Raw genomic sequence first — 10,931 nt, 5'->3', positions numbered from 1 at the left:
ACCTACTGATCTTCTCCAATGGCCTCTACCTCCACTGAAACTACCTCCACCGAAACCACCCCAAACACTACTCCCATCAATACCCAAGAAGCCCTTTCCGTAGCTCCTCTCTCCAGTTTTGCCCAATCCATCACCAAGCTCAACAAAACCAATTACATGACCTAGCGTAGCCTTGTGGAACCATTCCTCTAAGGTCATGATCTCTATGGGTTCATCGACAGCACAAATACCCCCAGCCCGCCCATCTCCACCTCCCCTGGCAGCACTTCCACCATCTCCACAGACCCAGACACCCTTCGATGGCTCTGCTAGGATCAATTGGTCCTCAGGATGCTAATGTCCTCCATCTCAGATGAATTGCTGCCTCAAGTCCTTGGTTTCAAAACTGCCCAAGAGCTATGGAAGACACTTGATAAATCTTTCACTTCAGAATCTCAAGCCCGCGTATTAACCCTCCGTCTTCAAGTTACCACTGCCAAGACAGGAAATTTGAGTATCTCAGATTATTATCATCAAATCAAGCACACCACCACCACTCTTGCTATTGCAAGACACTCAATCAGTGAAGAAAAACTCACCTCCTATCTCCTCGGCGGTTTGGGTTCCGAATACAACCCATTTGTAACCTCCGTAACCACTTGTGTGGAGCCCCTCTCCATTCACACGTTGTTTGGGTATCTCCTTGCCCACGAATCTCGGCTTGCAAAACATCATCAAGAAGATTCCTCTTTTTCGACAGCCAACGTCACGTTCACAGGGGCGCCTTCATCAAGTCCATGCCTCTACATCCAGAGGTCAGGGAGGACCTTCGGGTCCCTTTCCCTTTCAATATAGCCCACATCAGCAAATGGGCTCCTCAAGGTCTAGCCCGCATATGGGCTCCTCAAGGTCCAGACCCACATGTCAAGTATGTGGCAAATTGGGCCATTCGGCCCTCACCTGTTATAACAAATTTAATCAAGCTTATCAAGCCCCTGGCCCGAGTCTAACAGTTTATAATGCAATGGCCACGTCATCTCGGGATCTCAACTGGTATCCCGACACTGGTGCTTCTCACCACGTCACCTCCGATTCAAATCAATTGAATATTCAATCGGAAGAGTATGATGGCCCCGATCAAATCCAAGTGGACAACGGTACCCGCTTAGCCATCAAAAACATTGGCACTTCTCTACTCTCTCAACCTAATTTTATTTTACGGAATGTTTTGTATGTTCCAAAAGTTACAAAAAATTTATCATCTGTGCAAAAATTTACTTTAGATAATAATGCTTTCATGGAATTTCACCCTTCTTGTTTTTTTGTTGAGGATCACATCTTCGAAAAGATTATACACAAAGGCTCGAGTAAGAATGGACTTTATCAATGGTCCTGCTCTACATCAGCCGCACCACCTAGTGTTTTTTCCAGTGAATGTCCTTCTCATCACGATTGGCACGTGCGTCTCGGTCAACCTGCTGATCAAATACTTCGTCAAGTTGTGTCTCAATTTCACCTACTTGTCACGTCTAATAAGAAGCTACCACTTTGCCCCGCCTGTCGCCGTGGCAAAAGTCACCAGCTTCCTTTTTCCATGTCTGATCACCCATCACATGTTCCTCTAAAATTAATTTTTTCTGATCTCTGGGGACCTTCCCCTGTTTTATCAAATAATGGTGCTCGTTATTATGTTATTTTTGTTGATCATTTTGAGCAAATTTTCTTGGTTATATCCCATCCAATGCAAATCTGATGTTTTCACCATATTCCCTAAGTTTCAGGCTTATGTTGAAAGGCTTTTTGACCGTAAAATTAAATTCATTCAAACCAATGGCGGTGGTGAATTTCAAAAACTCCGACATCTTTTTGCCTCACATGGCATCCAACATCGTTTAGCATGCCCTCACAATCACGAACAAAATGGGTTTGTAGAACGCAAAGACAGGCACATAGTCGACATGGGCCTCACTCTACTAGCCCATTCTTCCACTCCTTTAACCTATTGGGCTGAAGCTTTCCAAACAGCGTCCTATCTCATCAATAGATTGCCCACTCCAGTCCTCAATCACCTCTCCCCTTTTCAAACATTTTTTAACCTTCGCCCCAACTATACATTTTTACGCGTTTTTGGATATGCGTGTTGGCCACACCTACGCCTCTACAACCGATACAAATTGGATTGTTGATCTGCCGAATGCGTCTTTCTCAGCTATAATCCCTCCCATCGCGGCTACAAATGTCTTCGTCTTCCTTCCGATCGCCTCTATATTTCCTGACATGTCATTTTCGATGAATCTTCTTTCCCCTTTTCTCGCCCTTCCCCTTCCACTTTGAACCCACCCTCTCAACACACTCTCCTCTATTCTCTCTCTCCTTCCCCTAACCCACCTTCCCACACTCCTCAACGCCTCCATAACCCAAGGAGTCACACCCCAACTTTACCACCACCTCCCACTTTCGCTGAGGTCCCTCCCCCCTCTTCATTAGCACCTACTACTACTAACATTGTTTCTCCTTTTTGTACATAGGTTGCACCTGCAGAAACTGCCCCTCCAACTCCCCCTCCTCGACAACATGGCATGCACACTTGCTCCAGGAACAACATTTTCAAGCCAAAGAACCTTCCAGAAGGACTCATCCTGTATCCTCTCCCAAAAGCACTCATTGCCACCACTTGCTCCGATGATGTCGAACCGACCAGCTACTCCTCTGCTGCTCCACATCCTGCCTAGCGAGCCGCCATGAACACTGAATTTGATGCGTTACTCACCAATGGCACTTGGACCCTGGTCTCTCCACCCCCCCATACCAACATCGTTGGATGCAAATGGGTTTTTCGTCTCAAACACAAAGTTGACGGCACCATTGATCGCTACAAAGCCAGACTCGTCGCCAAGGGATTTCACCAACAACCTGGATTGACTACGGCGAGACCTACAGTCCGGTGGTCAAGCCCACCACCATTCGCTTAGTTCTCTATCTAGCAATCTCATCTGGATGGTCTATTCGCCAAATTGATGTACAAAATGCCTTCCTTCATGAATGGCTTTCCGAAGACGTCTATATGGATCAACCTTCTGGTTTTATTCATCCCCACTACGCCAATCATGTTTGCAAGCTACACAAGGCACTGTACGATTTAAAGCAAGCTCCCCGCGCTTGGTTTTCTCATCTCAGTGATCAACTTCTTGAGCTTGGTTTTGTCGAATCTCGCTCTGACTCCTCCCTATTCACTCGATGTACACCTCAACATACCACATACATCCTCATCTACGTCGACGACATACTTATCAGTAGTTCCACTCCTCACGAGACCACCTCCCTTCTGCAATCCTTCCGAGTTGACTTTGCAATCAAAGGCCTTGGCTCCCTTCACTTCTTCCTTGGCATGGAAGCCATTACCACACCTAATGATCTCATTCTCTCTCAACAATGATATATCTTGGATCTCCCTCGCAAAAGCAACATGACTGATGCTAAACCCGTCAAGTCACCCATGTCCACTGCACATACACTATCGCTACTCTCCGAGGACCCACTCAATGATCCATCCTCTTACTGCAGCCTTGTTGGCGGCCTCCAATATCTCTCCCTCACCCGCCCTGACATTTCCTTTGCATTCAACAAAGTTTCTCAATTCATGCACTACCCCACCTCTATCCACCTCCAAGCCGTAAAGATCATCCTTCGCTTCCTCAAATTCACCATCACCTACGGACTACTCCTCCGTTGGTCCCCCTCCCGCACCCTCCAAGCTTTCTCTGACACTGACTAGGCCGGCTGCCCCGATGATAGAAAATCCACCGGTGGCTTTTGCGTATTCCTTGGCCCTAACCTCATCGCATGGTCCTCTTGCAAACATCGAACTGTTGCCCAGTCAAGCATTGAATCTGAATATTGCACCCTCGCCATTACCACTGCCGAACTCATTTGGCTCCAATCCTTGCTCCGTGACCTTGGTATTTTTCTTCCCCATCCCCCTACACTTTGGTGCGACAATATTGGCGCCACCTACCTATCTGCCAACCCTGCCTTCCATGCCCGCACGAAACATATTAAAATCGATTTCCACTTTGTTTGCGATAAAGTCGCCTCCAACACCCTAGTCGTGCGTTTCATCTCTAACAAAGACAAACCACGCTGACATCTTCACTAAACCCACCGCTTTCTCTCCTTTCTCTCTCATTCGAACCAAGCTCAACGTCATGTGCCACGTGTCTCGCTTGTGGGGGCGTAATGGAACAAACATAATTAACTCCACAAATCCTCACATGGAAACCAAAGCAACGTCCATATTCTCCACATGGCAAGTGCATGACCTGCAAGACCACAATCCTCACAAGGAATCTCAAGCAACGGCTACATCCAAAATAAGGCAAATGAAATCCTACAATTATAGCAAACCAAATCAGCCCAATGGCTAGTGCTCAACAAGAAAGGAAAACCAAACAATTTGTCATTTATTTTGTAAAATACTTTCCTTTGTAAATCTCTCAAAGAATGTGTATAAATTCAGCATGCATCAATGGAAAATACAAGACAGCAATCACACTGAAATATCAAACTCTTTATGACATACAACACATACATTGAATTTATAAAATAAAGTATGGCTTATTTAGATAAGAAAATTTAGGGTTTAGCTCAAAGAAATAGCCTATTAGAGAAATGAAATAAAATATACTAATACAACTTATTAAGAAAATAAAATATAGGATTTCTAACTTAAACCTAGACAAGAAAACCATAAGGTGGAGTCTAATACCATATAAAGTTGGTCTATAAATTGGTTGAAGTTTTGTAGTTTTTGGAGCTTTGAAAGATTTGTTTTTTTCTTCCCTCCAATCAGCCTCAATGCGCTTTACTGGAGCTGCCATCTCTTTCAAGCCCAAAACCCACCTATTAAACTTGCATTAAAGGGTTCCATTATCAATGGGCTGGGTTCAAAGTTCGGCTCCCAAACTTGTCAACTCAAGCTACAAAAAAGGGGAGGGGGAAGCAACTTCCAGCCCATTCTTCTTCGGACTAAAAGTAAGAGTAAACTTTATTTTAGATCCCTGAACTACTGCATGTTTTGAGAAGACCCTTCCAAAATTTAAAAACTCTCAATTTACACTCATGAACTTTCAATTTCAATCAATTGACCTCTTATGTTAGATTTTAAACATTAAAAGTGATACAATAACGTTTATACCCTTGACTTTTTTATAAAATTTAAAATTTACCCTTAATTTCAGTTTTTTTTTTTTTTTTTAAAAAAAAAAATTAAAGTTATAAAAAACTTAAAAAAAAAAAAAAAAACCGAGGGGTATTTTGGTCTTTTTAGGCAATGCTGTTAGAATTTAATAGCTAAATCTGACGAAGGGGGGTCAATTGACTCAAATTGAAGGTTAAATTGAGAGTTTTTAAAATTTAGGAGGGTCTTTTCAAAACACGCAGTAGTTCAGAGGTCTAAAGTGAAGTTTCCTCTAAAAGTAAAGAACTTGCGTTTAAAAAAATTAAAAAAATTTAAAAAAAAAAAAAAAGAACTTTTTCTTCAGTAATGGTAGGACCATATTTTAATCCCACAAGTGTTCTACAATGTTGTTTCAACAAATCCTTAAATCAGTTCTTGTTAAAAAAAAAAATCTAAAAATTAATTAGAACTGACACATCAGTATTATAGAATAATAGTAGGATTAAAATTAGAGTTAGAAATTTTTGACTCGACCCACAAACCCCAACACAAAATTATAAGGTTAGGGTTTTGTATAAACGGGTTGACCCGTTTATAAAATTATATATATTTAATATAATAAATATGATGGAGAACCGGACCAATGCTACATAGATCCAAGAGGACTCCTCTACCAAACACCAAATACATGCTCATCGAGAAAGTTAGAGATAAGGAGTCAGTTGAGTCTCACGTGGCAATTGAGGGTTGAGAAGCAATGGACTTGTCTACTCGGATAAGGAGAATGGTCTACTAGTTTTATTTGCAATAAAGAGTATTTGTTATTTATCTTCCAGGTCTGAGTTTGAGTCGTACGTCTATGTTATATAGTCTTTGAGTCCAATATTAACTTATTATTAAGTAGTATTTCTAGTCCACGTTATCTTGTAATTCTTAGAGTATAAATAGAGGATAGTAACCATAGCTTAAATCATTGAAGATTAATAAACATTGTGGTTTGCCTCCATCCCTAATTGGAGTTTGTGGTCTCTCCTACCCGAAAGGAGTTATATTTCTAGTCTATTTTTTTGTTATTCGTTGTGGGTTCCATCAAAATACATGTTGAAATTGGTCAAATAGGTCGTGTTAAGGTTGAAATGGGTCAAGTTGGGTTGGATCAAACAAGTTAATAGGTTGCATTTGGATTTAAATTGGTCAAACGGGTCGTGTCGGGTCACTTGTGGGTTGTGTTAGGATTTATGGTCTGACCTGTTTAGCTAAACAAGTCATGTTCAGGTTTATCCTTATCGGGTTTTGGGGGTCACAAACTTTTTGAACTATTTATTTCATATTAAGCGGATTTGATTGAATTTCTCACATATGTCCGCACTTTCAATTACAAATTTGCATTGACATCCTTTGGTGTAAATATGACAAGAACTTATGCAGGCGAAACAAAAGCAATATACACATTCAGAGTTCAAGATCAAGTGTATCATTATATCAATGACTTATTACTGTTGGATGGACATCCTTCCTATTTGCAGATATATTTCTGACATTGAACATGAGATACATAATAGGATATATGATTAGATCGACTGAATTCATTCATTCCGAACAAAATCGTAGATATATTGAAGGTGAATCCATATTGTGCTTTCTTTCGTACTCTTAAGAATGTTCTAGATTTAGAAAATCATCAAATCCATATAAGATTAGATGTCGCATTAGACCAATGAGTTTATAATGCTCCCTCATCTTCATAAGTCCTAGCAATATGGGTACAAGAAAATCCTTCCGAACAATATATCAATCGTGAGATTGATGTTTCAGTGTTTCTAGCCATTCTGGTTGTTGTCATAAAGTGCAATATTATTTAGATGTTATGAACCTTTACAATATCCTCTATTATTTCCTTATAGAGATATCGGTTGGCACCAATAAAAATAAAAAGAGTTGGAAAAGGAAAGCAGGATTCACCTTCTCATATTGATTAAGGACAAAGTTTTCTTCCAAATTGGGTTAGAGAAATTTCCTTCAACCTACTCTATAAAAGTGATATATGCCCCTTTTTTTAATAACATGTGAGATGTTCATGACTTTTTAATAAATTTTATTCCAACTTTATCCCTACTATTAAAAAAACATGTGCATCTTACATGTTCAAGAGACACATTTCACATGTTTGGTTGGATTACTTTCATGCTATATAAGAGGAAATCCGAGTTGAGGCCTATCAAGGCACTATTGATAGCATTTTTATTGGTGAAACTCAAGGTTCCAAAGTTAACCGCATAGTTATTTTTATCAGCTTTTTTCATTGGTGGACCAAGAGTTTGAACCACAAGAAGAAGCACAAAATTAGAAGAATTGAAAATTGAATTGATCGAATAAGAGGTCTTTGGTGCAATTGTTGCATATATATATATATATATATATATATATATATATATAATCGAACATCAAAATAGAGGACTCATTCATGCTCATTTCTTTATAACAATTTAGATAACCGCTTGGCTTTACCATACAACCACTATCTCCTTGCAAAGTTCAATTGTCATATAAATGTAGAAATATGTTCAATAATTAAAGCAATTAAGTATCTCTACAAATATATTTATAAGGGCCATGATAGAGTTACTTTCAATATGATTTCAGAACATAATTCCTAAGATATTGATGAAATTGAACAATCTCAATCAGCTCGTTGGATCATTCCTCCTTAAGCAATGTGGAGAATTTATAGTTTTGTATTAAATCAAATGTACCCATTTGTTTATAGTCTGAAGATCTCAATAATGTAGTTAACGATGACCACTCAACCAAATTAATACTAACTGAATTTTATTGCATCAATAACATAGATGAACATGCATAGAAGCTCTTGTATAAAGAATTTCCTAAGCATTATGTATGGAATCAACATAACAAAATATAGACTCCAAGGAAAAAAGGGAATGTCATTGGTAGAATGGTTGCAGCAAATCCAATTGAAGGTGAAAGATATTACTTGCAAATGCTCTTAAATCATAGCTCAATGACTCTTTTGTCTTTTCTAAAACTTTTGCTATGAAGTAATGGTACAAAAGGAAAGCAAACAACTACATTTTTACTTTAGAGTCTATTTGTTTGTATTCCTATAGTAGAAAGTATAAACCAAAAACTATGCTTTCTTTTGGTATAAGAACCTATATGTACTCTCTTTTATATGACACGTACCTACTCAATTATCTAATGTTATGGTCTTAGTTAACTTGATTGTATCAAGAAATATGTGTTTATAAAATAATCTACATCCTAAATCGTTCTGTATAATACCTTATATAAAAAACTTAGAGAAAAGAAAATGAATTTCCTTTACATAGGATTAATTTAAGTTGCTGTAAAACCCCTAGTTTGTCTAGGAATCAATGCCTCTGTACTTTTGTGTTTAAAAGATGGAACACATAAAGATTACAGCACTAGCATGTTAGGAGTCGTTGAATCCAGTCTTCATAAACGACCAATTCATTTTGACTATTTCTTTGACTTTACTTTAAGTTTAAGTGATCTACAGGTCTTAAAAGCTTTAACTTTGAACATTAAAACAGCAGGTTATGATATGTTAGAAGGAAGCCAACCTTTAACATTAATTTACAAATTTCATTATAAGTCAATGAAAACAAATCTTAATGTTCATGCTCTTGTTAAAAGTCCCAAAGATAAAACTTTACTAATACAGACACATTCTTGTGTTGCAAACATTAGAGTACCAAAATCAGTAGTTTGGTCTGAAGTAGAACTCCCATCGGAATGGCTATTAGAAAATGAAAACATTCCAACAAAAACAGAAAATACAGCATTTGATCTAAATTGTTTACAAAAATACTTAGATGGTACTGTTAGGCTAAGTTTTGATAGACCAAAACTCAACAAACCACCATTCATGATAAAAGAAATAGCTTTCCAAGATACATATACCAACAAGCCATAGAAATTCTATCTCTTCCTCTGTTTATACTGAACCTTTAAGAAGAGATAAAAATTTAAAGTTAAAAGGTATAAAGGTAGAATCACAAATAAGCTCTCCAGGTTGTGCAGTGATAAGTGCTAAAATATTCATATTTTCAGCCCTTAACTTGCATGTTTTAATCATTTGGTTTTTGTTAATTAGGCCATTTTACTTCCTTTTTGTATTTTCTTTGTTTTTTAGGCTTTTGGAAGAAAAGAAAGCGTTTCTGGAAGAATTACAAACTCAAAGGGCAAATTGGGAAGACCTAGAAGATATGGTTGAGCTTAGCCAATCATGGTTAAGTTTAATCAAATAGAGGAAATGATCAATTCGGAATTTCTCACATTGAAGTCAAATCGGATTGGATGAAAAATTGGATTCTGAACATGTCTCGGTATTTTGACCATAACATTCAGTTCAGATATCCGATTGAGGTGATTCAAGTGTCATTGGAAAGATAACTCAAAGGGATATAAATCATTGTGAAATAGTATTTTCCCCATTTGGAGCGCCGCAAGGCCAAAATCGCTCCGCAAGTCAGGACCACAATTATGGGCGAATCCTATTCCGATTGGGACTTAGGTTTTCTTTATCCTAATTGGACTTGGGCTTAAAACTCCGAATTTTTTAGGTTTACTTGTGTAACAAGGACTTCTAAAGCCTATAAATAAACCTCTTAGGTTCTAGGCATAAGTGTGGAGAAAGAGGCACAAGCTATAGAAAGGAACTGAAGGCTGAATCAAGAAGAGTTTGGGTTTTTCTTCTCTTCTACCTTTTATCTTTATTATGTAGTTTATATTTTATTAGGGCTAGATTGAAGCCCTAGTTATGTTTAATTAATATTTCAATATTGGCGCATTTGCGATGATCTTGTTGTGCTATTTAACTTGATTAATACCTGCTTGCATGAATTCCTCATATGTGTGTGCCTGATCAATATGTGCATGTGGTATGGACAAGTTAGTTGGATCAATTTGGATGACCGAGTCCTGGGTTTAACTTAAGTAACAAAGGAATCCACACCGCAATTCTTGGGTTAATCAACATGGAAAACCGGGAGTATACACCCATGCCCTAGGCCTCGTGTGTTTGTCGATTTTCATAGAACATATGCTTTTCTAAAGAACAACTTAGTATATACCATGCTAAATCCTTTAAGAAAGAAAAGAATTAGAGTATACACCCATGCATAATTCGTTGCTTAGGAAAATCTATAGCTTAAGGAGTATACACCCATGCCTTTAGGTCGGCAAACATTATATATGCATAACATGATCAAAGCATTGGCATATTGTTATATTAGCTGAATATAATTAGTGGTGGATATCAAAACCCTAAATCCTTTTTAGTTTTTGTTTATCTTTTATTTTATTGAATTCAATCGTGACAATTGAATTTTATCTTTTAATTAAATAGGAATCTACTTCTAAACATAATTTACCAATCCTCGTGAGAATGATCACGTATTTGCCTGCTATACTATTGTTTTGATCTTGTGCACTTGCGAGTTAAAACATACTAAATATTATCTATTAATTTAGGTAGTATTTGGCACAATAAGTTTTTGGCGCCGTTGCCGGGGAAGTCTCGTGAGGGTTTTCTAGAAATACATATTAATTTATATGTATTTCATATGTATGCCCTCGTGTGATAAGTGCTAAAATATTCATATTTTCAGCCCTTAACTTGCATGTTTTAATCCTTTGGTTTTGGTTAATTAGGCCATTTTACTTTCTTTTTGTATTTTCTTTGTTTTTTAGGCTTTTGGAAGAAAAGAAAGCGTTTCTGGAAGAATTACAA

The sequence above is a fragment of the Corylus avellana genome, chromosome ca11, assembly GCF_901000735.1.
Source record: "Corylus avellana chromosome ca11, CavTom2PMs-1.0".
NCBI lineage: Eukaryota > Viridiplantae > Streptophyta > Magnoliopsida > Fagales > Betulaceae > Corylus > Corylus avellana.
The sequence above is the reverse complement of the archived record's forward strand: the minus strand, read 5'-3'. Positions refer to the sequence as shown.